The sequence below is a fragment of the Hemibagrus wyckioides genome, linkage group LG17, assembly GCF_019097595.1.
Source record: "Hemibagrus wyckioides isolate EC202008001 linkage group LG17, SWU_Hwy_1.0, whole genome shotgun sequence".
Lineage (NCBI taxonomy): Eukaryota > Metazoa > Chordata > Actinopteri > Siluriformes > Bagridae > Hemibagrus > Hemibagrus wyckioides.
Window position 1 is genome coordinate 4,511,793 of NC_080726.1, and position 23,912 is coordinate 4,535,704.

General features: G+C 34.3%; 1 long non-coding RNA gene across 1 annotated transcript in view; it reads left to right on the forward strand.

The window, feature by feature from the left end:
* The window catches only part of LOC131367681 (uncharacterized), a 49,148-nt gene that overhangs the window by 1,610 nt on the left and 23,626 nt on the right, over nt 1-23,912 (forward strand). The window lies entirely within an intron of this gene.

Sequence of the window (23,912 nt, forward strand, 5' to 3'; positions counted from 1 at the left end):
TTTCAACACCAAAGGTCTCTTGAGGGAAAAGCAGGAAAGCCGTTCATTTGACCAATTACGCTCTACTGGAATTTTTTTTTTGGCTCTTGTTTTGAATTCCGACATATTTCCAGATGAGTCCTGCGGAAAAGTTCCAGCACAATGAACTTAAAAAAAAAAAAAAAAGTCACTTATAGGCATGCAAACGGTGGTTTGTTGACCGAGAGGTAAAAAAGAATTTGCTTATTCCAGCGTTTCTGGGAGTTTTCCGGATTTTTCCGGAGTTACGTGTGAAGTTATGAAGTTAAGTGACCTCCTGGGATTGGAGCAGTCGATTATAGTCATAGGATTATTTTAATATCTTTAAAAAATAAATAAATAAATAAATACACAACTGTGAAAAGATTTCCGTTGATGAATCCTTAGAATGTCGTTTAGCTCGGAATCTCGTTTTCAGTGTTTTCATGAATGTGGGGTTTTTTTAAAAAAAAAAAATTAAAAATATTTTTAAAAATAAATAAAAATGAAGGAAAGCATGATGAAGGCTAGAGAGGAAACTGAAGCTGACCTGAATTGAATTGAAGCTTCTTTTTTTCTGTCATTATACTGAGTACAGAGAAACTAGTACAGTCCTTACAGTGCAATTAACATAGAATTTGGTGCAAACTAACATTTTAACAAATAAAATAAAAAGAAACCTGCAGTCAAGGCGAAGGTGACAATAATTATAATTATTGGAAGTGATGTATAAGATATATAAATAGGTATGCAAAATTGTATATAGATGGAAATATATAGATTATAAATAAGTTACTGCACAAAAGTCGAACATTTGCGTGCAATGAGAGGGTATTAAAGTGTCATGGGATGTCAAATTATAAAGATATAAAGTGCAGCAGAATGTAAACTTACTTTGTAACACTGTATATACTGTATATACATACTGAGGTATACAAATATGGTTTGTGTATAAAAATGCCGGATCAGATCATTGAGATCCTTCAGTTTATGTGCATGTGTTTGTTCAGCAGCTCAAGTAAGAGTAGAAACATCAATGAAAATAAAAAAAAAATAGCATGAAATGAAGTTAATGATATACGCTTAATGGAAAGAATTCAAATTATGGAAAAAGGTTGTATATACATATGGAAGAGTTGCCTCTATATATATATATATATATATATATAAAGAGTGAGGTTAATGAACATCTTGTTATTTATTGAATCAGAGACACTTTACTGATTATATATCAGGGTTTATTCATAACAAGTGCCACAACTAGACATCTGTTATATATAAATGACTCATAACTGCATTATTAGCTGTAATAATCCGCAACAAAGACTTTATTTATTTAAGCCTGAGTATGATTTTTTGTACCTGTTAGACTTTAGGGCCTCAGCATCAAGTGCCTTGTGCAGTTCATCGAGGACGTGTTACGCTTCATTCTGTAATTATCGATCGTTAAAGTTAAAATTCTACGTTACGTTTATATACGGGCGACTTATTTCATCATTAAGAGCTCTGAAACAGACAAACTGGTCATTTGCAGCCTCAAAGTTTAACAGAGAGACGTTCAAGGTTTATTAATTGATGCTCTATAGTTTGTGGAACGAGGTTTTAATAAAGTCTTGCATGAATAAATCATGCACTAATGATTCATTTTCACCTAACAGATGTCGAGTTCTGCAGGTTGTAAGGAATAAAAAGCTTATACATAATGAATAAACCTTTTAAAGCCGGCTAATTTGAGCTTCATTAAGAAAAAATAACACCGCTGCTCATGAAGGTTCACATGAAAAATAAAAGAAAGAGAAAGAAATAAAAAGCTTCTTCGGCTTTCTAGGAAAACGTCAGCGCTCTTAAACGTTTAGTTTTTAGAGAAGAGGAGCTGCATTAAGAAACTATCCGAACAACACGTGAGGAGGTTTTTTTTGTTTTTCCGAGTGTGTATGAACTCGTTAGCACTCGATCCACTGGGAAATGAGAAGCTGACGTCCATGATGGATTTAAACACACCGGAATGGAGCGGGCTCTAATTTTGGCTGTGTGTGAAGGTCTGTAAGGGTTAGATACAGAGATACAAAGTCGGACTGGCAAACTTCAGATAAAAAAATTTCAGTATTACATAAAAATAACGATTGTTTTTAGAAAGAAAAATATTACATTAATATATTAAATAGTTGATGATTGATTGACTGAAATGGTTGAGGTTTCTATTATGAGTAGACCTGAAAGAAAGAAATGCAAGTAATGCAAGAGAGAGAGAGAGAGAGAGAGAGAGAGAGAGAGAGAGAAATACAAGCAGTTCCTCAAGGAAAGAAAGAAAGAAAGAAAGAAAGAAAGAAAGAAAGTTGGTAATGTAGCTACCGCAGTTTTTTTCTTTTCTTTTCTTTTCTTTTCAAGAAAGAAAGAAAGAAAGAAAGTTGGTAATGTAGCTACCGCAGTTTTTTTCTTTTCTTTTCTTTTCTTTTCTTTTCAAGAAAGAAAGAAAGTTGGTAATGTAGCTACCACAGTTTTTTTCTTTTCTTTTCTTTTCTTTTCTTTTCTTTTCTTTTCTTTTCTTTTCTTTTCTTTTCTTTTCAAGAAAGAAAGAAAGTTGGTAATGTAGCTACCACAGTTTTTTTCTTTTCTTTTCTTTTCTTTTCTTTTCTTTTCTTTTCTTTTCTTTTCTTTTCAAGAAAGAAAGAAAGTTGGTAATGTAGCTACCACAGTTTTTTTCTTTTCTTTTCTTTTCTTTTCTTTTCTTTTCAAGAAAGAAAGAAAGTTGGTAATGTAGCTACCACAGTTTTTTTCTTTTCTTTTCTTTTCAAGAAAGAAAGAAAGAAAGAAAGCTGGTAATGTAGCTACCGCAGTTTTTTTCTTTTCTTTTCTTTTCTTTTCTTTTCTTTTCTTTTCAAGAAAGAAAGAAACTTGGTAATGTAGCTACCACAGTTTATTTCTTTTCTTTTCTTTTCTTTTCTTTTCTTTTCTTTTCTTTTCTTTTCAAGAAAGAAAGAAAGTTGGTAATGTAGCTACCACAGTTTTTTTCTTTTCTTTTCTTTTCTTTTCTTTTCTTTTCAAGAAAGAAAGAAAGTTGGTAATGTAGCTACCGCAGTTTTTTTCTTTTCTTTTCTTTTCTTTTCAAGAAAGAAAGAAAGTTGGTAATGTAGCTACCACAGTTTTTTTCTTTTCTTTTCTTTTCTTTTCTTTTCTTTTCTTTTCTTTTCAAGAAAGAAAGTTGGTAATGTAGCTACCACAGTTTTTTTCTTTTCTTTTCTTTTCTTTTCTTTTCAAGAAAGAAAGAAAGTTGGTAATGTAGCTACCGCAGTTTTTTTCTTTTCTTTTCTTTTCTTTTCAAGAAAGAAAGAAAGTTGGTAATGTAGCTACCACAGTTTTTTTCTTTTCTTTTCTTTTCTTTTCAAGAAAGAAAGAAAGTTGGTAATGTAGCTACCGCAGTTTTTTTCTTTTCTTTTCTTTTCTTTTCAAGAAAGAAAGAAAGTTGGTAATGTAGCTACCACAGTTTTTTTCTTTTCTTTTCTTTTCTTTTCTTTTCAAGAAAGAAAGAAAGTTGGTAATGTAGCTACCACAGTTTTTTTCTTTTCTTTTCTTTTCTTTTCTTTTCAAGAAAGAAAGTTGGTAATGTAGCTACCACAGTTTTTTTCTTTTCTTTTCTTTTCTTTTCTTTTCTTTTCAAGAAAGAAAGAAAGTTGGTAATGTAGCTACCGCAGTTTTTTTCTTTTCTTTTCTTTTCAAGAAAGAAAGAAAGTTGGTAATGTAGCTACCACAGTTTTTTTCTTTTCTTTTCTTTTCAAGAAAGAAAGAAAGTTGGTAATGTAGCTACCACAGTTTTTTTCTTTTCTTTTCTTTTCAAGAAAGAAAGAAAGTTGGTAATGTAGCTACCGCAGTTTTTTTCTTTTCTTTTCTTTTCTTTTCTTTTCTTTTCAAGAAAGAAAGAAAGTTGGTAATGTAGCTACCACAGTTTTTTTCTTTTCTTTTCTTTTCAAGAAAGAAAGAAAGAAAGTTGGTAATGTAGCTACCGCAGTTTTTTTCTTTTCTTTTCTTTTCTTTTCTTTTCTTTTCTTTTCAAGAAAGAAAGAAAGAAAGTTGGTAATGTAGCTACCGCAGTTTTTTTCTTTTCTTTTCTTTTCAAGAAAGAAAGAAAGAAAGAAAGCTGGTAATGTAGCTACCGCAGTTTTTTTCTTTTCTTTTCTTTTCAAGAAAGAAAGAAAGGAAGAAAGAAAGAAAGAAAGAACAATGAAAGTTGGTAATGTAGCTACCGCAGTTTTTTTCTTTTCTTTTCTTTTCTTTTCAAGAAAGAAAGAAAGGAAGAAAGAAAGAAAGAACAATGAAAGTTGGTAATGCAGCTACTGCAGTTTTCTCTTCTTTTCTTTTAATATTACACTTGTACAATTGTTCTGCATTCTTATAAGTTCCGATTTCTTAAGCAAAAAAAATTTCATTCATCATTCTGTTCGAAAAAAGATTGAATTTCTCTTGAATAATTAAATAGAACACTTTCTCTGAACATCTATAACAAGCTAATGAAACTTTCATAACATGACACATACATTCATAAGCCTTTATGGCCATTGATTAATACTTGATATCGCCATTGTTTTTATTACTTGTAGGAAGGAAAATGCAGGACGCTTTGTAGCGCCTTTTATCATGTGTTCTTCACACTGCTCATAACATTCTAACGTTATTTCAAATAAATTCAACTCCACTATATTACTTTCACAAGCTCATTATCTCAGCTTATAATCAGGTTATAGTATCTTATGTCAGTCAGTTATATCTACACTCATAAAGGAAATGTACTGTATGTACACTCATTAGCTTGCTAGTGTATCTCTGTAGCACGCTAAGCTTTAGCACTGATGACCACTCAGGGGGGGTACAGGAAAAGAACCAGTGTTGAGAATATTCTACAGTGGTCAGGTGCAGGTGCCTCCAGGGGGAACAGGATCCAGACCCAAATGCAGGGTTTGAGGGCAGATATAGGTTTTATTTTAAAAAAATAAAATAAAACTAAACCAACAGACAACAAAAACAACAATACAAACACAAGATTTAGGGAAACACTGAAACCCCACCAAAACAAAAACTGGGTAACAAGAAGCAAGGACTCAGCAAAAGTCAGCAGGTATAGATAGGGGAGGTAATTAACGAAACATAAGGAACAGATGCGGGAATGGGATAAGGATCGGGCGGGGCAAACACACCAATGAGAACAAAAAACAAACAAAATGGCACAGGACGTAAACAAACCCTTCTGGAACTCCCTCTAGTGTCCAAGCCATCCATGGCAACACTATATTACAATTTTTACCGCTTTAAATAATGACATACCTTTTAATCCATTTATACTCGTGTGTAATGCCGTAGAAAGACCTTGAGACGTTCTGTTAAGATGTAAGACGTAATGTTCACACAATACAGGGAATTTATCGCTGCTTGTCTCCATTCACTGTGATGTAGGCATTCCAACTACTGGTTGCTATGGTAATAACATGTTTTCAATGTGTGGCACAGCTGGCATTCCACTCAGTATCTAATCAGTTTTCTTCTGAAGGGAGATTTGGTGTTTGTGTATTTAATGAACTCTACATAGAACCATTTTTTTTGGTTGGGATGGATCTATGTGCCAAGTATAGAACCCCAGGGTTCTACATAGAACCTTTGGGAACCTTTTTGTGTAGAATGTAGTGTAGCGTTTATGTGCTAGCTAGTGTAAGTAAACATACGTGGCTTTTTTGCTAGCATAATAGACAGGAGAGAAAAATTGCAGAACCCCAGTGTTCTATATAGAACCCTCAGGAACCTCTTTTTTAAGTATGCATGTATTTGTAAATCATTATAGATATGCTGTGTATAAAATCTGTTACTGAATTAACCTCTAATTAGAATACAATACTACTTTTTTTTTTATTCTTGATGGTTTATGACAAATATGTAAAACATATTTTTGGTGAATTGGTTTGACTTGAACAGCAGCCTCATGAGACCAGACTAGTGCTAATTGGCATCATCTATCCACTCTACTGAATGTGCCATGCTGAAGAAAAGCGGCGGAGTTTTAAAGTTTGTGTAACCTCGCAGAACGGATGTTTGGAGGAAACGACTTGACAGGAGCACACGGTGTGTCCGGGTGTCTACGCTGCCTCATTGATTTCCTCAGGAAATGTGCTTGGTGTTCTTTTTCTCGCTCGGATGTTCATTCAAAATGAGGAACTTTAGGTTGGAATTTAGGTTGAACCGTCAGCACACAGTGACACTGAGTTACTCGTGTTTTATATATAATCTTTAGACGTAATAAGAAGATTTACAGCTTCGAGGTTTTACTTTAGACTGAAGGAGAATTTTTGCAGTGACAGTTATTTAATACCAAACGAAGAAAATTCCACTGTGAAAGACTTACAAGCGAATCTTTATAATCATCATACGATCTGCACTGCGGTTGAGAAAGAACGTTCAGCCCTTTATCTGAAGTATAGAGCGATGCGGCGGCGCTTTAGTCTTTTAGTCTGCTAAGTTGAATCTTAATGGGATATTGAGATAGTAGGATTGGATAGTTACTCTTTAACAACTTCATAATGTTACGTAAAAGGACTCTTAAGTAGAGTGATGCGGCGGTGCTTTAGTTTTTTTGTCGTTTAGTCTGTTAGCTTGAACCTTTACGGAATATTGAGATTGTAGAATCGGACTGTTACTCTTTAACAACTTCATCACGTTACATCAGAGTACCTTCAAAGTAGAGAGTGATGTGGCGGCGCTTTAGTCTTTTAGTCTGTTGGGTTGACTCTTGATGGGATATTGAGATTGCTTTTACAACTTCATAATGTAACGTCAATGAACCCTTAAGAAAAGAGTGATGCGGCGGTGCTTTAGTCTTTAGTCTCCGTCTAGCTTTCTCACCTCTTCATTTCATGCTAATGCCAGCGTCAACATCATCATCGCTCTTATCGTCTTATATGTATGACTAACTAGCTCAGCTGACTGAACTGGATATAGTCATATACAGTAGCTGCATTGCATTCTGGGATTCTGAGTCCAGCATTTGCACTACATTCTCTGCTACATCCAAGTTGAATTTTTTTGAATTTTTAGTTGTTAGCAGAAACCCTGATCCTTAAACCTTATGTTTGTTTCTGTTATTAAACTCCGTTAATAATAATAATAATAATAATAATAATAATAATAATAATAATAGTAATAATAATAATAGTAATGGTAATAATAATAATAATAATAATAATAATAATAATAATAATAATAATAATGTGAGGTCAAAGCTATATTAGTGCTAATTTCTCACAGGAAATAATGAAATACAGACCACCAGAGCCATTCAATTCTATCAAATTTAATTACATTTTATTTGTAATTAAATAATATAAATAAATTTAAATATAAATAATTTGCTGCAGCATTTATGAATCTTTTTTAAATTTCTTCCTAATAAGCAAACCAGTGGCAAGGAAAAAAAACTCCCTGATATGACATGAGGAAGAAACTCAAAAGCACCTTATCCTCACCAGATAGTGTGATTATAAATCATCTATCCTATCTAACTGGTCAAAATATATACACAAATAAATATATTGTATGTTATTTTCTCTTGTATGTTACTTTCCTTATAGAAAGGTGACCCAGATAAGGAGGAGATTCCCTTTTGAATTTGATTCCTCTCAGGGTTTCTTACTCATATTGTCTTAGGGAGAATTTATTTCTACTGTATTTCATTTCTGTAAAAGCTGCTATACAAATAAAATGGAATTGAATTAAAAGACTCCGGTGCTTAAATGTTTAAAATGTCAATTCTGAATTTTTTTATATTCCTATAAAGTTGTTTTGTCAGAATGATTGTTATTAAAAGCACTATATAAATATAATTACATGAAATTGAATAGAATATAGTGTCGAATTTTTATGGAATATTGAGATTACAGGATTGTTATTCTTTTACAACTCTATAACGTAACGTCGGACAACAGGAAGTGTGTGTAAAGGATGTGGAACATAGGAGGTGTGAACAGGTTGGGAATTCTGTCAGTCTGGGAATGAGATCAGGATAAGATTATTCATTGGAGCAAAGGTGAGACTTATAAACTTCTCCTTGCTCAAAAGGTCATCTAGAAACATCTAGTGACATTTCTTGCTTGTGGATGTCCTTTAAATGGACATATATATTTAAATATGGAATAAAGGAATGACCTTTATCTTTATAAATGTGTACTCTTATACCATGTGCAATATACACAGTACATCTCAGGACACACTCCAATTTTTATTGTATGTAATAATACATTACACTTATGTACAATCTTATAGTTTTTTATTTATATTGTACTTTATTTATTCCTAATCCATATTTTTAACCTTTAAACTTCATTTAAATTCCAGAAATTATCTTAAATTATCAGAATTGGAATCAGCTTTATTGCCAAGGACCGTGGGTTTTACATGTACAAGGAACCTTGGTGTTTTGGTGTATAGTAATATGAAGACAAGGAGCATAAATATAAAGAATCTAGGAAAACTATACGAATATAGATATATAGATAAATAAAAGTGGTTTATGTTCATAGTTTTATGTTTCAATGCCCTTCTTTTTGATGCTTTCTGAAAATTGGCAACTGTTGTATTGTATAGAATGACAGTAAAGTACCTTTCCTTACCTCACCTTAACTTACTATATGGTCAAAATGTGCAATTGCATAACCAGGAAATTAATTCTAGTTTTAATATTTCAATTTTCAGTTTCAATATTTCAAATCATTCAATTTATTTGTATAGCGCTTTTAACAATAGACACTGTCTCAAAGCAGCTTTTCGGAAGCATAGAAACATTTAAAAAAAAAAAAAGATAAAGTTAAGTTACTATTTATCTCTAACATTTATAGAAATAGCAAAAAATAGAAATAGCCTTTATTTGTCACATATAAATTACAGCACAGTGAAATTCTTTCTTCACATATCCCATCCTTGGAGGCAGAGCGCAGGGTCAGCCATGATACAGCGCCCCTGGAGGGTTAAGGGCCTTGCTCAAGGGCCCAACAGTGGCAACTTGAACCCCTGATCTTCTGGTCAACAATCCAGCACCGTAACCACTTGAGCCACCACCACCCATTTATTCCTAATGAGAAGCCTGAGGTGATGGTGGCAAAGTAAAACTCCCTGAGATGATATGAGGAAGAAACCTTGAGAGGAACCAGGGTCAGAAGGGAACCTCGTCCTCATTTCGGTGACACTGAACAAGTAAATAATGTAAATGAAGTATGTTTAACATGAAGTATGTCTTCTGAAATATTTCAATCTAAACATCTTCCCAGTGGAGATTTCCTTTAATAGAGACGCCACACTCAATATGAACATTCATACTGAGCTGCTATCAGATTAGATCAGAGTTTTCAACCTTTGAATTTCATTCCCAGTTTTTCACCCATGTCTAAAAGCACGATCGAATGTTTTTGTTTTTTTAGAAACATGATCTTTTTGATATTTTCTTTTAAAATACACAGTATGCTTTCAGTTTATATAATGAAACCGCCCTGTTGTAGCAGCTCTCCTTAAATCCGGTTTGTACGGTGTAGATGTGTTTTTTAGACAAGCAGACGATGACAAAGGAAACGTTTCAAGGTTTTAGTCTTTAAGGGTTAAAGATCGTTTTTAGATGGATAGAGAAGAGGAGGAAAATAACCTAACAGTGACTGCTGATATTCGTGTCTGTCCAAACCAAAGTCCAAAGTCGTGTCCCCAAAACATCAACTAATATTATTTTATTTTTATTTTTTATTTTTTTTATTTTATTATTTTTTTCATGTATGACTGTTAAATATCACTTTACTGTAAAAAAAAAAAAAAAAAAAATCTTAGCAAGTGAAAATATTCTGAATATGGACCAATGATTCATTTTTTTTTTTTTTTTTTTAATGAAATTATGAGATATTTATAAAACAAATATAAGATTAAGATTATTTTTTTACATGCTTTAATGCCTTTAAAACTTTACATTTTCTTATTCTGCTGGCAGATACAGATTACTTTCTTTCTAGAAAATCTAAAAAAAAAAAATTTCAATTGAAAATGATGAATTTTCAAGCTAGAAATTAGTAAAGAAATAATTTAAAAAGAGTCTAGAATTAGGTTTAAGAAATCACATGTATTGGTTAATTCAAATGTTTAAATAGGAAATATATCTTAATATAAATATATCTTAATATAAATATATCTTAATATAACTTCGAAAGAGAACTTCGAGAGAAGGAACTGTTTGGATTTGTTAGTGTTTGATTTACAGGAAAACGTTTATTTTCATCTTTTTTACATCTAACTCTGATATATTACAGTTTTGAGGCTCTTCAGGAAAGTCTCTTTAACATCCAAACCTTTAGCAGATATTAAAATAAAATCGTATTTGCATAACGTTTTCTCCATCTTCCTTGCATAAAATCATTCCTTGCAAATCTTCTGTCAAAACTCCGGCTGTAGATTCGGTGCAATGATAAAAAAAGACCCCCAAAAACTCTGACATGAAATCAGGTAGAAACCTTCTCATGCAGTTCGTGCCTCATGAAAATGTCTGGAAATGTTGCAAGTTGACGTTATTTGTGCTTCCTGACACGTTTTTTTTCCTGGAGAAAACATGCAGAATTGTTTAAACACAAACCAAAATCCAGATTTATTTATGTCTTTAAATCTGTTTGTCATAAACGACATTATTGTAATTCTGGAAAGTTTTAAAATAAAATGTATGAGTATGTCGGACGGGATGTTGTGGTGTGTAGATATTTGTACTAAAGAGAACGTCAGTAATTCAGAGCCTGGGTGTATCTCCAGCGTGTAGAGATGAGTGTTATCTACACTTCTGTTCCATTGTAAACATGGAGTTCGGATGTAACGTGATCGTGTAGTTAAAGCGTCGCTGTTCTGACTCGCTGCCTGAGGGTTCGAAAGGCTCGGCTTGGCCTGTAAGAAGAGCTGAGAGTAATAACGGCCGGCCATGCTCGCTCTTTAAGCCAGTCCTCTCCATCAATACTTGGCTGAAAAAAAGCGAGGGAGAAAACACACAGCTAGGGTTTCAGTGGAATCCATCTCCTCCAGGCCAAAGTTGAAGCTCTACTGTAAGCCTCGAATAGATCCTCTAAATGACCGAGAGCTGATGTCATGCTCTTCATGTGTGTTTGTGGAGCTGGACGCTGTGGCACCACCGCAGAGCTGGGATTCGAGGCTGACGCAATTCCCCTTCTGTGACATCGGCTTTATTTTCTATCAATCAGACATTTAGAAATACATCCCGTTTTTTTTTTTTGTATCAAGTTATTTAAAACTCTATTACGGTTAAGGTTCGGGTTAGGGGGCGGGGCTTGTGTCTTTACTTATGACTAAAAGACAAAATGTAACTATTGGTTTAAATTTGTATAAATGTCTCAAGAGCATTTACAATGAGTTAAAAATTAGAATACAAATTATTCTTGATGGTTTGATAATTTATAAATATCTCGTAAAATTAATTGTACTAATTATTTGTTTTAGGTAAGTAAAATATTAGGTTAAATAACTGAAAAAAAGTAAAATATGAATATATTAAATAATAAAATCGTTATAAAAAACTTAAACTTTAATAAGAAATTATAACCAAACAAATTAAAAAAGAAACAAATGTACGTCATATGTTCAAATATTCTACATATACAAGTTTAAATTGTTGTTTTTTTTTAATATGGCATTTTTTTTTAAGGCTAAACTTTGTCATATTTTTTTATATTTGGGATTTTGAATCCAGGAATCAAAAAAAAAAAAAAAGCATTCAACAGTAACATTATTTTGTGAATTAAATTATATGCTAGAACTTTTCTTCTTTTTTTTTAAATATGGCCTTGCAATTTTTTTTATTATTTCGATTCAAGTTTGGGGACGTTGGAGAGTTAACGTTTGAATGAACCTTTATTTTAAAGGATGTATTGAACAACGCTGAATTAAAAATTAAACATAGGTGAAAAGGTAGAAGTCAAAGTTTTATTTGAATAAAAACGTTAAAAAGAATTTAAAACTATCAAATAATTAGAGTGAAATTAAACATTGGCACATTTTTGTACAACTTTGTAATAATTTAGATTCAATTTTTATTAAAAAAAAAAAAAAAAGAAGCTTAAAGGTTAAAGTCAGGCGGAGTTCATGTATCAACCTTTCCTTAATACTGAAACTGCTGATTTTTTTTGTTACTCCTGAAATATATTTGTGATCATAAGAATTCATGTAAATGTTTTAATAGATGATGTTTTTACAGACTTTGCATCAATGTTTTCTTCAGTATTCTGTTTTCTCAAAATTCTGACACGTGAAATCTAGCTATAAATGGACAAAAACTCTATTTAAATGTCTTGAATTACAAAAATATGTAATAATCACTCTGAAAATGGCTAGTATAAGTAGAATAAAATCCGTCAGGATGTTACAGGAAAATAATCCACTTCAGCGTGACAGCAGTAGCTCTGCTTCATAACATCCTGTTGTTGTTGTTGATTAGTTTCCTTTCCCAGCACATCCCCATTCCATACTTCATGGTTATTTTATTAGAATAATGTTAATCAACCTTATCTGTAAGGTTGTGTTTGTCTTGAATCATGATCTGTCTTCACTTCCTCGTCCTCTTATCATCAGTGAGTACAGGAAGTCCCCGGCGTCCATCTATCTTATTCTTATCGAGGCCGATGCCTTCTTGTGGCAGGGGCTGATGGGAGATTTAGGGGGTAAATATTGAGGAAGTGAGGCCAAGGGAAAGTGTCAGGGTCAGAGCACACGTGTGCATCATTAACGAGTCGCAGTAATTAGTGTGTAACGCCCAGAGAGGGCTCTGTTTCCTGTAGAGGATTTATTTTCCAGCAGCGTCGCTTGTCCAGACAGACGTTTCCTGGTATAGTCACTGGACCGTGACTGACAGCTGATTATTCCACTCTGTAATTAATCTGACCTGCAGATCAAACTCTCAAGAAAAAATAAAGATGGTTCCTCATTTTCGATTCCCCAAAAAACCTTTGAGTAAATGGTTCTTAAAAGAACCCGTTTTTTTCTTAGTGTCATAAATGACAATTTAATTTTTCTTTCCACCACAAAGAACCTTTCCATGGATGTTGAAGGTTCTTCAAAGAACCACACACACCCTGACCAAAACCATTTAAGAGTGTATTCACTTTAAGGGTTCTTCTGCAAGGACAGCTGAAGGACCCATTAGGGTTCTAGAGTTCCACCTTTTTTTGAACAAGTCTAAAACCTGTCTGTATTTATTCTTTTATTCTTAATATTAATAATTTGTTTTAGTTACTTACGCTTAGAGTCAGTAACTGTTAGTTAGTAAACAAAGTAAGTTACATATTTGTTTGCATAAATTTACTCTGCTGATCTCTTACCAAAGACAAACGTTAAATCTAGCACTAAAGGATTCCACAGTTTGAGTCTTTAAAAGAACGCTTCTGGAAAATTCCAGGAGTTTGTTTTGAAAATTTCAAGAAATATTTTCAGAAAAGTTCTCCACTAGAATCTGTTTTGGATGCATTAGAGGAAGTCTGTAGAAGAACTCTGTAGAAGAACTCTGTAGAGGAACTCTGTAGTAGAACTCTGTAGTAGAGCTCTGTAGAAGATCTCTTTAGGACAACTCTGTAGGAGAACTCTGTAGACGAACTCTGTAGTAGAACTCTGTAGTAGAGCTCTGTAGAAGATCTCTTTAGGACAACTCTGTAGGAGAACTCTGTAGACGAACTCTGAAGTACAACACTGTAAAGGAACTCTGTAGTAGAATGCTGTCAAGGAACCCTGTAGAAAAACTTTGTAGAAGAACTCTGTAGTAGAACTTTGTAGTAGAACACTGTAGAGGAACTCTGTAGAAGAACTATGTAGTAGAATACTGTAGAAGAACTCTGTAGAAGAACTATGTAGTAGAACACTGTAGTAGAACTCTGTAGTAGAACTATGTAGTAGAACACTGTAGTAGAACTCTGTAGTAGAACTATGTAGTAGAACACTGTAGAAGAACTCTGTAGAGGAACTATGTAGTAGAATACTGTAGAAGAACTCTGTAGAGGAACTATGTAGTAGAACACTGTAGTAGAACTCTGTAGAGGAACTATGTAGTAGAACGCTGTAGAAGAACTCTGTAGAGGAACTATGTAGTAGAATACTGTAGAAGAACTCTGTAGAGGAACTATGTAGTAGAACACTGTAGAAGAACTCTGTAGAGGAACTATGTAGTAGAATACTGTAGAAGAACTCTGTAGAGGAACTATGTAGTAGAATACTGAAGAAGAACTCTGTAGAGGAACTATGTAGTAGAATACTGAAGAAGAACTCTGTAGAGGAACTATGTAGTAGAATACTGAAGAAGAACTCTGTAGAGGAACTATGTAGTAGAACGCTGTAGAAATACTCTGTAGAAGAACTATGTAGTAGAACGCTGTAGAAATACTCTGTAGAAGAACTCTTTGGAAAGTCCTGACCTTGAACACTGTATCTGTTCTCTGCTTTGTAGTTTTGAAGAAACCCTGACAGTTTCTCTGTATATATATCTGTTTATTCTTGTTCACAGCAGACTTAGCTCTGTCCCTGTGGGGGATCTTTAAAGCTTCATTTAGGCTTTATTATTGGTTATTAACGGCTCTTGAAGGGTTCTTCTCTGTTTGGGAAACACCCCCAAAGGGACAAAGCAAACAGCCGTTGAGTGTGCTACAAATTCCCCTGAAGGGTTCTTGGTTCTAGATTGCAAAAGGGTTTTATAAGACCTTAAATATAGCTCTCTTTTGGGCTTATAAAGTTGTACTGTATATTCAGAAAAAATACCTCCGAAAATATTAAGTAAAAAAAAAAAAAAATGTAAAAATTTAAAATTTCAGATTAATCCGTGCAACATTTATAAAATATAATTTTATAAAATATTTTATTTATTTATTTACTAGATATTATACCTGTACATTTACTGTGTCCCTCCAAGAAAACTCTTAAGGACCTTTAACTACCCAAAGAACCATTGTGAACCATTTTTTCTTCTTTTCTTAAATAATGTAGTAACTAAACACATCAGAACCTCGGTGTATTATCTTCGCTGTCATATCTGGAAGCGTTCCAGCAATTTTCCAGGAAAATATACTTTAGTTATCTTGACGCCTGTTATCAGAAGACTTGATAAATGTTTAACTCTAGCATTATTCTTGTAGGATAAGGAATCCGTCACTTCCCTGTGCGTCTTAGACATTTGGGATACAGGTGGGTTTTATTAGAGATGCAGTTAGGTTATGGAAAGTCGGAGCGAGGCCATTTCTTCTTGTCCTTGATTTCCCTCATCGATGGGATATTTTTTTCTTTCTCACAGGGCAGCTGTTTTATTAACCGTTCAGATGAGGATCAGCAGCAAAGCAGGAGGATGGATTATGTGTGTGTGTGTGTGTGTGTGTCTTTGTATGTATAGCATAACATTCTACTTGTGAAAATCTGACACTCTGGACTTGAAATAAAAAGCTTGCACGTTCCTACAGAATACAAAGCGATCATTAGAGAAACAGAAGAATACACCAAGCCAACGTCTCTCTCCCGACACGGACGTCTCCTGAGCGGCGCGTTCTCGAGTTACCATGTTCCTCCCATCCTTTTTCAGTCTTAAATCTCCTCATTGATTCGTATATCGTTCAGGACGTCTACGGACACGTTACTGTTAAAGACGTTTGCTTTGCTTGAGTGTTAACTTGGCGACTGCAGCTGAAAAAATCCCAAAAAAAACCCACACACAGGCCACACAAGCTGTGTGCTGAGGAGAAAGTCATCAACCGTTGGCTTGATGTGTCCTCCACTTTTACAACAAGATGTATCTTGCCACAGAGATCATTTAAAGGGCATTTAAATGTTCTCAAACTATTAAGCAGACAAAAGTGCTTTGTTAGCTCAGGAAAGCTCCACCGAGCGTAGTGCAGTGGCACTTCAGACGGTTTACGTTGTTTGTTTAAGCACAGGGACAGGCTTTTTTTAGCCTAATCTATAGCCAGTCATGTAAGGCAGCAGGTTCAGGAGCTGCTTTTTCAGTTTATTTAGATGGACAATGAAATATTCTGCGGCTTTCTGTGTCATATTAACTTCAACATCTTGAATCTGATTGGCCAGAAGCTGTTGATTAATTTAACTCATATTCATGGAGACATATATGACACACACTCTAATTTTGACGCTACTCTAGACCTGCTGAATAGATGTTGGTTGAGAAAAGTTTAACTACAGACAGGAGTGAAGAGGTCATGTGATCCGTGGTAAAGATCACACACTGCTTCTCCTTCATCTCGTATGATACAGCGATAAAATCAGTGTGTGATCTTTACCGCGGATCACGTGACCTCTACTGTCTTCACTCCTGTCTGTAGTCTATCTATTCAGCATGTCTAGAGTAGCGTCAAAATTGGAGTGTGTGTCATATAGGTCTCCGTGAATATGTTGCTAATGAGTTAAATTAATCAACAGCTTCAAGATGTTGAAGTTAATATGACACAGAAAGCCGCAGAATATTTCACTGTCCATCTAAATAAACTGAAAAAGCAGCCCCTGAACCTGCTGCCTTACATGACTGGCTATAGATTAGGCTAAGTGTAAACAGAGCTTTATATTAATAATAATATTAACCAGAATGCTATTATTTAACAAAGGAAAATGTGGAATCGTTAATATGGTGATGTTTTCTGTAAGGAGATGTTTATTAAAGATTTGTGGAAGGAGTCTCCGGTCTCCAAAGTCTTCAGGACAGAGAAGTTTGCAGATTGCATCTTTCATTTTAAGAGAAATAACTAAATCGAGTCTTGAATGAGAGAATAAGTGTAACACTAAACGATAACAGGAACTAACTTTTAGCATTCTATTTAACTGCATGTAACTCTAAATGGATAAAAAGTATGATGTGTTGCTCTTTGATACTTTTACACTGTAATTGCTGCAGGTAGAATGTACAATTAAAACTAATGCACAACATGTACAAGTGACAAAACTGTGTACTACTTTTTATTCCAACTGTACATAAAGGACAAAACATTGTAGTTTTTATCCATTTACGGGTACGTTTAATGCTAGTCAGTTCCTGTTTATATTTCGGCAGCTATAAATAAGTTTACTAGTCTTTCTCTCTTTTGTCTTGAAAGCTAATCAGACAAGAAACAAATCACAAGACTTTATCACTGATCGTTCCAAAGCGCTGAAACTGGAGACTCCTTCCACACGCGTTAAATATATTTCACTACATCAACAACCACACACATTTTCTTTGTGTTTAGTGTGTAGCTGTAACTCTAACAAAAACAACTCAATGACTAACACACACCTGAGATTTGTGTTCTGACCAATCAGAATCCAGAACTCAACACCACTGTGGTTGAATAAGATGTCTGTTTAATTAAAGCATTTTAAAGCGCTGTTTTAAGTTGGGCTTCTATTCAGGACCCACACAAAGGCAGAAACACTGCAGCTTTCTTTAGGGTTTTGTTTTTGTAGCTGCTACGCCATTCGTCATGCGTCTTTATGCTCTGACATAAGTTATTAACCGCTCGGCACGGTTGAGCGCGAAAGTTTGCATACCCTTAGATCAACAAAGAAGACAAAGACATGTACAAGCAAGCGATTTCATTTATTAGATTCCACAGACACTCCATCATGATGACAAGAAGCAAATGCGTTCAAAAAAATCGGAACGATATCAATATAAACGTCTCGTCCTTCCATTGTGAAGGCAATGTAAACATTCTTTGGACGGAGCGTACTCTCGTCTTTTGCCTAAAAACTGATTTCAGCGGATTTTGTGAGACCCGAGCATCTTTTATTATTTCAGTTACACCCATATTTGTTTTTTTAACTTGTAGAGGCACTAAAAAACAATGGGGTTTGTAAACTTTTGTACTCAGCTTTATATTGATTAGCTGCATCATGTGGGATGGTTATGATGCGAATTTGAGTCAGCTGTTGGAGAAATCTGATATTAAATCTAAATTAAATCCAGATCTGATGATGCCAATCTGCAGCTGGTCTGATTCATATAAAAAGCACTTCTGTTTTAAAAATCCAATCACGTTCAGTGTGAACAGGTCGTGAAGCTTTGTTAGCGTTCTTTAGGCAGATTTCTGCTTCTACTTTCGGCCTAATCTACTGATGGCTCTATAAATAATGCATGGTATGGACTCAACCCTGGACCCTGCAGGAAAATTACAACTGCTCTTGGCTTTCTACTTCGTTCGGAGTCACACTTATGGCCAGGTCGTTGAAGGACGTATTTAACGCCTGTCAGCGAGTCAAAAACACCGCATTATGCTTAAACCATTATGTCTTGTTATGTCTATGACATCAGAGTAAAATCCTGTCCCATGTGCTCAAAGTCATTACTGCTGGCTTTAGCTTTATAGCTGCCTATATTAACAATCTTTCATGTGTCACGATGTTTAGTCGGCTGAGGTGTTCGGAGCTGGAACTGAAGATAACAAGCGTTATACATTCAGAATGCTGAGAGAAAGCTATTTATAGAAAAACATAAATATTTTGTTGGACAAAATCCGCTGAAAACTGGCAAGTCAAATAAGGTTAAGGGAGGGATTATGGGGCGGAGTTAACATTTATAGTTTTGAATAAAATCCAACAACGTTTTATTTGAATTCATTGAATTAAAGGATTTTAGCATAAAAAGAAGCTTTATTTTTACTTTAATAGAAAGTGTGAAGGTTTATTTTTGCAGAGATTAGTGGCATTTGAACAAATTGGTATGAATTTAAATCAAGTATAAAATAGACTTAAAATGAATATATATGCCTCACTGAGTGCACTTGGAAGGGGGTGGAAATGTAAGGAGTAAAAATAAAAAATTTACTACAATGTATCTGAGACACAATTTGACAGCAGTCTTAAGGATGAAAGAAAGAAAGAAAGAAAGAAAGAAAGAAAGAAAGAAAGAAAGAAAGAAAGAAAGAAAGAAAGAAAGAAAGAAAGACAGTAGCAAGTGGCGATCTGAGGGGTCCAAGCACTTTTTGTAAACCACACCCCAATAGCTGATACTCATTCCATGTTACAAAACACTGCTCAAATTTAAAAACGCTAACCATGTGAAATGCCTGGCTATTTAATCGTAACCTCTGAAAATGACCACACCTCAAACACAGACACCTTCCTCAGAATCTTATCCTGAACATAAGCTACGACTATCACGAGAATTCATTTACGACATTTGGCAAACGCCTTTATCCAGAGTGACGTACCTAAGTGCTTTGAAGTCTCTATCAGTGAATACATCAATTCTGGTTCATTAGGACACAGACTAAGGATACTGTGAGTCTAAAACTCTGTTGGGTGAAAACATAGTAGCGAGAAACATTTTTCTGCTAAACAAAAGTATTCCAGGAAGAGGTCTGGATCCGTCGTTTGAAGGCGGTCAGTGACTCGGCTGTTCGGATGTCCAGAGGAAGTTCATTCCACCACCTCGGTGCTAGAACAGAGAAGAGTCTTTATACAGACCAGCCTTGTAGACCCTGAGAGACGGTGGGACCAGTCGAGCAGTACTAAAAGAATTCCTGCAAACAAGCAAAAGTTAGAGTCGTTAGAGAAAATAAATCTTTGTGTTTCAATTTTGATTACAATTCTCAACATTTTTTTGATAATCATTGAGATTTAGCCTTGATAAATAAATTCCAGGCCTACTGTTTATTCTGAATGCGGAAAAAAACAACATCGAAATGAAGCAATAAACAAATAAACAAACAAATTAAACTACTAACACTTGGAGCTTGGCTTCCTAAGTGTATTCTGCACTATACACTGCTACACTTGACTGGTATCTTTCAGAGTTCTGTCTTATTTATGTTTACATTATATTTTCCTTATTAAAAGGCGAATAGTGTGATTCTTTTGAATTAATTGATAATTTAACTTTTCAGGTGAAAGATACAAACTAAACGGACATAAGACACAACCCTGAGGTATACTATACCTGGCACTATTTGGTACCTACATCTTCCTGTGCGTGATGTAAATTAAATCCATTACGTTAAACATTTTATTAGGTAACTGCAAGAAGCGATCTGCGGGGTCCAAGCACCTTTTGCAATAGACAAACTAACTGGACGTAATACGTAACCCTGAGGGATACCACAACAATGGCTAGTGAGACAGTTCAATATGTTGCTTGTGTTATTGTTTTTTGTATGTTTTATATCTATTTGTGGTATAAATTAGACGAAGTCTTGCCTGTATTATGATACGAAAGCAAAAAATAATCGAAGCGACAAATACAAAGGATGTAATAACGATTTAGATTTTTTTCATTAATATTGTTCTGTCTATTCTGAATTTGCACATCGTCTTCTTTCATTATTCAGAATCTACCCAGGTTACATCCTAACAGCATTCTTCTTAATATTAAATATAAAAATTGTCGAATGCACACCGACTTTTTCTTCAGTGCATGGGAGTGAATCGGATTATGTGTTTCTGTAACAGATGGCAGCTGGCTGCTGTTTCTAGGCTACAAACACTGCACTCGCATGTCTGGTGTGTGTGTCTGTGTCTGGTGTGTGTGTGTGTGTGTCTGGTGTGTGTGTTTGGATGCTTCGTTTGCCTCCGAGGCTGTCTAAACCAATCGGACGTCTTCCTCGAAACGTCCGCTACCTAAATCAAGCTAGGACTGTTTATTTCCAAGACGTTAAGGATTTATGACAGGATATTAGTGTTGAGAGGTTTAGGCTTCGTGCACAAGTTTGACTTGGATAATAATCTGTGATTTATTTACGGATTTTAAACACTAAAACTCGAGCTAGCAGAGATGCGTTGGCTTTAAGCAGGTTAAAATACGCATGCTGATAGTTTTTTAAAATATATTCCAAAATGAAATGATCTGATTTGGTCTGATCATAAATGAGAAACAACAGAATTTCATTGACATTATATTAACGATTTGATTATTAAATTAGATTTTGTGTATTGTAGTAAAAGCTGCTGTGTAAAATCAGGTGGATTGATTCAGTGTTTACAGAAAGTCTGGGTAAGTCTCGCTTAACAGCAGCTCTGGGTTTTATTTATTCATTTATTTATTTATTGCTCTAAACCATCCTGGATTTTGCATGGCAACAGGGTAAAGACAGAAAGAGTGAGGGGGGAAAAATAACAGCAAGAGATTTTCGACTGCACACATATTATTATTTTTTTGAGCGAGCGCATTGAGTGAGTTTAAAAAAATATATAGAGAGATAAATCATGCATCAGTCGATTAAAATCATGTCAAAGATAATTTATCTTGTACAGAGATGAAAATACGAATAAGGTTCAGTGTTTAATTTATGGTAATGTATCATGAATTAGAGTAGACGTATTTGTGTATATTAAAATATAAAACGTATGAAAACTCGCCTCAGGAGAAATCGTGATGAAATAAGAAGTATATTTCTAGCCAAGCATGTGATTTGTATACTCAGGAAGGAGATAAAGTATTAGAAAATGAAGTAGTGCATATTAAAATACTAGGGGAAATAAAACAAAGCAAGAATTGATATGACAGTGATATAAAATAAAATTTGAATATGAGGAAAAAAAAGTGCTAAAAGTGCAAATTATTAAAGAGATTAAAGATGAGAGAGAGAGAGAGAGAGAGAGAGAGAGAGAGTTGGCCTCCAACATGAGCTTGATTAAAAAAAATGCTTGCTAAGCTATCCATTTCACACATACACAGAGAGAAGGTTCGATATTCACCCGATCGATGATAGAGTGGGCAATCTGGCCAAATCAGACAGGGCTCCTTTTCAAACCGGCGTCTCTGTCGTCCCCCGGCTTCATACTCCTCTAAGCGAACGGACTTCCTACAGTACACGGAGGCTGCACCGTGCAGACACGTCTAGACCGGTGGACCGGTGCTGACCGGCGGCTTTGGCCTTTGTGGAGTCGAAAAAGGCGAGTTGGGTCAGGAGGAAGAAAGTGAGGCATGGCCTTTTTTCAGGGAGGGAACGACCCACGGGCGCGGAGAGGTAAGAAGGGCAGGGGCAGCTCGCTTCTGCTTCCATGGTTACTCACCAAATATGAGGCTACTGCTATTGACGAGCCTTCGTTCTCATGCTCTCAGCCGGCCCGTGAGCTCGGAGGAAAAACATGCACGAGGTTCATATCAGCTAAAAGAGGAACAATGAGAGAGGGGGAGTGGATCACATGAGCTGTTTTATTAACTCTAATGAATTTTAGATCTCATCAGTCCAGGTTTAGCCGCGGATTCTTTGAGGAGGTCATAACTCTGTGAAAATAGAGTCTAAAAAAAATTTGGTGTCATAAAGAAGCTCGTGGTGGTGTTATGGTGAACTAAAAGACCCTCAGAACATTTGCAAAAATGTGTAAAAACAGAAAATTTTTTAAGAACATATATGAAAATCATTGAATATTCAGGAAACCTATTTGATATTTTAGAAATAAATTCTATGCCACTGGATATTTCTTTGGCAATCTGGCATTTGAACTTTCATTTTATTTTATTTTATTTTTGCCTTTTTAAATATATTTAATTTTTGCACCAAATCAGTATCCAGATCCAGGCTAGCAAAAGCAAAATATTATTATGTTGGATTTTGTTCAATTTCAAGAAAAGGTTAGAACTATACGATCTCTAACTCTTACATTTCAACTTTAACTCGGATCCTGTTGATCATTTTTATTGATTTTAAGTCTGTTTCCTGTCTGAAGATGATTTAGAAAGAGTCTACGGTTGAAGACTTGAAGAAGAAAAGCACTATATATAAATTTTTTGTAGCTTATTAACTTGATTTGTCAAGAAATGTGTAGGAATTTAAACAAGCAACAAGCTGTAGAGCGAAAGCTGTAAGAATACAGGCATGAACAATAGAAAAAGACAAAAAAAAAACATATGATGCAATGCTGGAGTCAAAAGTTCATAAGTTGATAAAGTAAACTTAGAAGCAGGAATATCTGCTATGGTCTAGATTTATTTTCATTTATTTATTTTGACTCGTTTAACTTTTTATGTGAATTGATTTTTGTTAAAAATTCACAAGAGTGAGTCCCTGTTGGTTTACTGCGCATTAAAAATCAGAATCAGAAAATCTAAGTAAAATAAGAGTGAAATAAAATGTTAAAGAATTGAAGAAAAAATTAAATAATAAAGAATTAAAAATAAATATAAATGAAGTAAAAGTACAGGTGCTATACAGTGAAATAATTCCAATTTTATTTAAAAAATGATTCAAAATATGATACAATAATAAATATATATTTAGATATATTTATACTATATATTATATTATATTTAGTTTTATATTATTATTTTATAAGACAAGATGTTGCACATGTAACAATTTATTACACTGAAAATATTATTGCATAAAATTAACCAAATTGATAACATTATATAGATAATTGTGGCATAAAAATCTAAAATCTTCACAACCAAGTTTCTAAAGTTCAGAGTCAACTCAAGATCATTTAATCGAGTTGATATTTCAGCTATAGATCTCTTCAGGAGAAATAGATTGAAATATTTGATTATGAACGTCGTAAGTTGTGTGAATTGTACTCAAAAAATACTACACTTCATTTTGTAAATCTTTTTATTTTTTTATCTTTATATTTACCCATAGAGTGTCTAATTTAGTTGTATTTTATTTATTTCATATGAACAGAGCTGGAATATAAAAGTCACTAACCTCTGCTCGAACCTCTAACGTTAAGCTGCTGAGGTGTGTATTGATAGATCGTGTTTTATGTATTAATTAATAATTGAGGACGTGTTTGGCACACAGACGTATTTTAAAATGCATCTTGTTGAATAAACCTGTGGCTTTTTTTGTGGAGTTTCAAGAAGATCCATGTTCAGCTTCACAGTTTAGGGTTCGAAGAAGTGATGCTGATGTCGGATTGTTCTGGCTATAAATTTGTATTTTCAGTTATTCAGCGTTCATATT